Consider the following 6,190-nt stretch of genomic DNA (forward strand, 5'->3'; position numbering starts at 1 on the left):
GTCATTCTCCTATGATGTGTGTGTGTCAGCAAAACTTGATCCCCAGGGAGGGTAGAGAGTTGAACTGACCTAGGTGAGGGCACGCTATTCCTGTTCTGTTTGTATTACAGGGGCTTTGGTGGATATACCACATTGTTTCACTAAGAGGCGTTGCCCTAACCTGTTAATCAGCCTGGAAAGGTTTGGTGATAGACTCTATGGGACTGGTAGTTTCCAAGATCACATTAATCATTCCCTTGTCAGCCTTGATCCTCCAGAAATCTCAGGCTTTTGTGTTCAGTGATGATTTCTAAAAGTTTGGAGAGGTCTCCTTTTCTTTTCTCAACAGAGAAAGAGCTGAGCTGTCAGATTAGGGAGGACTGGGCAACATTCAAGGGTCAGACTTAGCCTCTTGTTTTACCTGGGTCCTCAAAAACCTCAGGCATCCTTCAACTTTTTTATTTTAATTTTTATTTGTGTTTTTTGTTTTTAACCATACTTTTATTTTTGAATATATTCCTCTCCTTCCCTATCTAGTGATACAGAATAAAAAATAGAGAAAAAAACAGATACAGAAAAAAGTGAGAAAAAATATCTGTTCAACAAAATCAACCAACATACCAACTGAGATAGCACATGAGAAATTTCAAACTCCTATTTCCTCACCTTGACAAAGAGGACAGAGAAATACATTGCCTCAACTCTTTTCTGGGGTCCAGCTTTGAAATCCTTTTTCTGTGGCAACCTGTCTCTGTAATCAGAAATGTCACTCACAACTCAGACATGGGAATTTTCTCAAGAACAAAAAAATCTCTGATGCTGACAATTTCATTTTTCTTCTTTTCTTTCTCTATTTTTCTGCTTATTTGCTTCTTTAATCATTTTTTATTAAAGATTTTTATTTTGAGTTTTACAATTTTCCCCCCATTCTTACTTCTCTCCCCCCACCCCCAGAAAGCAATTTGTCATTCTTTACTTTGTTTCCATGTTGTACATTGATCCAAATTGAGTGTGATCAGACAGAAATGATATCCTTAAGGAAGAAACAAAAAAATGTAAGAGATAACAAAATCAGACAATAAGATATCTGTGCTTCTGTAATCATTTAAAGGACTTGCAAGTATGATGAGGTAGAACAAGAACTAAATTTGAAGTCATTTCTTTTTAATATTCTGGACTCACATTTTCACAATGAAGTCAGATAAATTTCTTTTAGGGTTCTAGAGACACCCTAAGGAAATGAGGGTATATCTTTTCTGATGCCAATAGCTCAAGCTCCCATTCTAATGTAGTGACCTCAAAGCCAGTCATTAATGATTAGTGCTCCAGTTTCATTTAATGAATTAACATCAATCAGTGGTTACATGGGGATATACACTGAACAGATCTAGCAGCAACAGAAGTTACAAAGCATTTTATTCCTCAGTTCCTAGAGTCACAATTTCCCCTATATCATCTTGATAAGTGGACTAAGTTTAACTTAATTTCTATAAAGCACTCAACCTTCCAAACTCATTTCTAAATTTGTTATAACCAATGGATGAGTTGTAAACCAATAAACATTTATTGTGTTTACTATGTACTGGGTATCTTGGGATGTGTTGGGGATACAAAGAATGATAAAAGTGTTTGCTTTCTAGAGTTCCTGATTGAATGGGGAGGATAACTATGAATAAACTGGGAATAATCAACAGAGGGAGGGCATTAGAATTTCAATCTATGTTGGGTTAAACAGATTGCTCAATACTTCTGTTATTGCTAGTAATCTCTTTGGTGTTTCACCATTCTGATCTTTATAAACTCACAAGATCATAATCATCTCTTCCTTCAGCCCAAAGATGAAAGAATAGAGACAAGAGTGTTGGGCCTTGGCCCTACGGCAATGGCACCAGTAGTGAGATCAAAGCCCAAGTCCTCTCTCTCTGACATATCAATCTTTGCCTCCTCCCTTGAGCACAGCTAGGTAGGAATGAGGACCACCTTTGTTTTGATTGGTTAGCACCTTTTGATCTTTGGTTTTGGCTCTGTGGTCATTCAACAACTTTTCTCTTTATCACATGCTAATAGACCAGAATCCGTTAAGAATGTGCAAGTCACTTAACCCCATTTGCCTTGCAAAAACCTAATCAATATATACATATACATATATATACATATACATATATATATATATATATATATATACACACATACATACAAAACAACACTGGGAAAACTCACTGCTATACTTCATTCTTTCAGATAGTTGATCAACAGACATTTGTTAAAAGCTTACTATATGTCAGATGGCTATGGCTAGATATAAACATGATGTATACAAATGTCCTGCAGCTCCAACCATTCTATAGTCTTCAAAAAGGTCCAATTTAATAGTCTGTGCCTAAGACAATTGTGCTTTTTATACTATAATTTTAACAGTTTTTAATAAATAAAAGTTCTTTCTTTGCTTCTTTAAATCTTCAAATTGTTTATATATGAAAGGAACTTTATATAACATCTTTTATTAGTTAATTTAAATCTTTTATTTAATGACATAGTTCATTTTCTGATACTTCTACACTATTCCTTGCAACTGTGAAAATTATTTTCAGTCTAAAAATTGTACACACACCAATTTTAATTTTTTTTTTTGTTGAACCAAAATAGCTTTTCCATTCCTTTTAGGCACTAAATCTCTATCTATTAAATTAATAATATCTTACATCAGTTTTTTTACTTTGTTTTATTTCTTTGTAATTATACTAAGATACTTTTTCTTGTTTTTGAGCACCAAGCTGTTCCTTAGGAAAGGCAATACCTTCAAGGGACAGTAGCTTTGAAAAATTGAATAGAGGGTAATCTCAAAGGAGTGTACCCCAGCAGCTTTGGGGGACTGAAAAAATATCTTATAGAAACAAAACTAGGAAAGAGAGATGAAAAGAAAATTTAATTATAGGGGACAACTAGTACAATGACATGGAAATGTAGTATTGTAGAAAGTAGACTTGCTGAATTGTAGGATGCATGAAGGAAAGTAAAGTGTATGAAGAATGGCAGCATCAGAGGTGAACAGATTGAGAATTTTAAATGCCAGCTAACTTTATATTTGATCTTGGATATAAGAAGGAACCATTTGGCCTGGTTCAAATCCAAACTTTGTTACTTAAACCAATGTAATTGGGCAAATTATGTGGTCTCTCTGGGTCTCAGTTTGCTCTTTTGTAAAATGAAATACAAAACGCAGATGTCCTTTGAACCCAGGTACTCCTGACTCCAAGGCTGGTGCTTTATCCACTACACCACCTAGCCGCTTCCTTCCAGATGTCCTTTGGAGAATGGTCATATGATGCTAGTCAAAGCTTGTGCTACTCTATACCATCTCTTTTGTCTTCCATCCCCCAGGTTTGCTGTGAGAATGAGTGGGAACAAGATACATCTTCTGTAAACTAGACTCTTCAAAATGGGCATGATGCTTTCATCATGTAAGGGATTGGGGGACATTGTAAGAAGGGATTCTTAGAGCTCTGAGGCCATATTATTCCATTCTTCCTCTTGGTTCTCTCCTCATCTTCTCCCTTCCTGAACCCAGGAAGGTCTAAGAGGGCATGACAAGTCTTTGCTTTTTCTCACTACACTATTACTCCTTCAAAGCCCTCATTCTTCAAGAACACTCCCATATCTCTTTTTAGTGTGTAACTCTAGAAGGCTACCCATCTTTGAGATTTCTTCAGTGACTTAATCCTGGCTTCACATCTCCATTATGACCAGAGCCCCAAAGTTCTCAGTACTCTCATTTCTAATGTGAAAAATTCTGGGTAACTCTTGTTTGATTTGGAACAAGGGAGAAGAGATGCTTTTTATTTTTGTTCTCTCCTTTTGGACAAAGAACTTACTCTTGAAATGACCCAGTCATTAGGAATCTGAGCTGTGAAAACCATTTTCACTTCAGGACTCCTGCTTTGGGAATGTGTATGGCATATTTCACAGATCAAAATAGAGGTTTTTGAGGGAATATCCCCAATCTGGACCAGGTTCCTAAGACTTCTCTTCTTTGGTGTCCAGCATAGGAAATGATAACTCCACTCTGATCCCAGTTAAAGGAATTCATTTTTCTTGCTCTATTTCCAATTGGGCATCTTTAATCTCCCTGTCAATGCTTCTACAAATCCATGTCTCATGTTTTCTTCATTCTATGATTTTGGAGCTTTTTATTGCTCCTCAGGATTTTTATCATTCCAGAAATTCCAGCCAGGTGAGTAGGAACCCCTTAAAATGCTTTGTTATTTTGATAAGATAAAATATTTTCATTAGTATTATAAAAATTAACATTGCTCACAAACACAACCAATTTAACTTGCTTAGTCAGGGACACTTTTTAATTGGCTACACTCCTCTTCTACAATAATAATAATAGTTTAATTTAAATAAAATTTCATTTAAAATTTTATTTTTAAAATATTTGAAAAAAAAATGTAAAATTTTTTAAGTTCCTTGAGTCAGTGGCTATGTTTATATATCATCATTGCTTAGCATAATGCCTGACATTATAAATGCTTAATAGATATCTGCTAACTTTACATGTATTATTTTTGATGTAGCTATTGACATGGTCGATGCTAGATAAGAAGTCAGGAAGACCTGGGTTCAATTACGATCCTGGACACTTATTAACTATATGATGGTGGTCAAGTCACTTCATCTGTCTATCTCAGTTTCCTTATGTATAAATTGTGGATAACACTAGTCCCCATCTCCCAGTGTAGTTATGAGGGCCAAATGAGACAACCTTAGTAAAGAATTCAGCAAACCTCAAAGACCTTTGGAAATATTAGCTATTATTATTATTATTATTATTATTATTATTATTATTATTATTATACAGTATTAACTTCTCTTTGCCCTAGTTTCTTAATCTATAATATGTGTTCTCTAAAATCCCCCCAGTTCTAAATCTCTGACCCCAAGATCCTTAAGGAAGTAATCTTGATTGGTGGAGCAAGAAGTAGAGTTGGAATTAGGAAGACTTGGGTTTTACTTTTTCCTTAGGCACTTACTAAATAATAGCTAATATTTATATAGTAGTTACTATGTACCAGGCAATGTGTGAGACACATTGCACTTATTATCTCATACGACCCTCCCAACAACCCTGTGAGGTGGAGGCTGCTATTATTTCTATTTTATGATGGGGAAATGAAGGCAAGCAGAGGTTAAATGACTTGCTTGGGGTCACTCAGTGAATAAGTGTCTGAGTCTACATTTGAATTCAGGTCTTCCTGACTCCAAGTTCAGTACTCTTTCCAATGAGATATGAAGCTGCCTTACTAGCTGTATGACCCTAAGCAAGTCAGTTAATCTCTCTCAGACTCCCTTGCCTCCCTGGTTGTTTTGAGGATCAACTATTGCAAATCTAAAGTTGTAGAAAAATATATGTTACTATTATTAAAACTACTTCCTACTAGAGTGACTTTGAACAAGTTACTTGGGTTCTTTTGATTCCCAGGGTCAATGGTTCTCTTTCTACATACTAAGAGGGTTCTACTGAATGTCTTCTGGGGTCCCTTACATCTTTGATGATCCTACAATCCATTTCACTGAAGAAACTGAGGCTCATAAGAAGTCATGATTTGTTCAGGGTCACAGAATTAGTATCAGAAGTTGGATATTGGAATAGCCTTGGAAATATGAGAATCAACTGTGTATTATTGCATTGTCAATGTGTTTATATGTATATATGTATTCACCTGATTCTATAACACTAAGAAAGGAGTGGGATATCTTGGGACCCAAAATGGAGGGAAAAAGATGGTAGTTAATGAGGCATGGGAACACAAAAAATCATAATACTTGTTGGAAGTAACATCAGGGAAGACTTAGGTCCTGCTGAAAAGCTGTGAATGCTTTCCATTGACAAAGCATCTCTGTAGGCATTTGTTTCCATGGTGTCCTTCTAATATTGGGTGGGGCTGGAAGACCTGTGGAAGTTTGCCTCCTAAGTGCAGAGGTGAAGTGAATTCAATTGTCAAAAAGGTAGTCTCAAGCAAAACATCATTCACTCTGAATCATCCTCTTTGTTACAGGATTAAAAAAACACCCCAAAAAGCCACTACCCACCCTGAAATACAGAAAGGCAACTGAGCTTTAGGGAAACAGGAGTGTCATTGGCATGGACCTCGAGGGTGGGGAAGGGGGGAGGGGCCACCTCCATGGAAGGTGTATAAAAGAGGCCCTG

Source organism: Macrotis lagotis, chromosome 2 (genome assembly GCF_037893015.1).
Source record: "Macrotis lagotis isolate mMagLag1 chromosome 2, bilby.v1.9.chrom.fasta, whole genome shotgun sequence".
NCBI classification, from domain to species: Eukaryota; Metazoa; Chordata; class Mammalia; order Peramelemorphia; family Peramelidae; genus Macrotis; species Macrotis lagotis.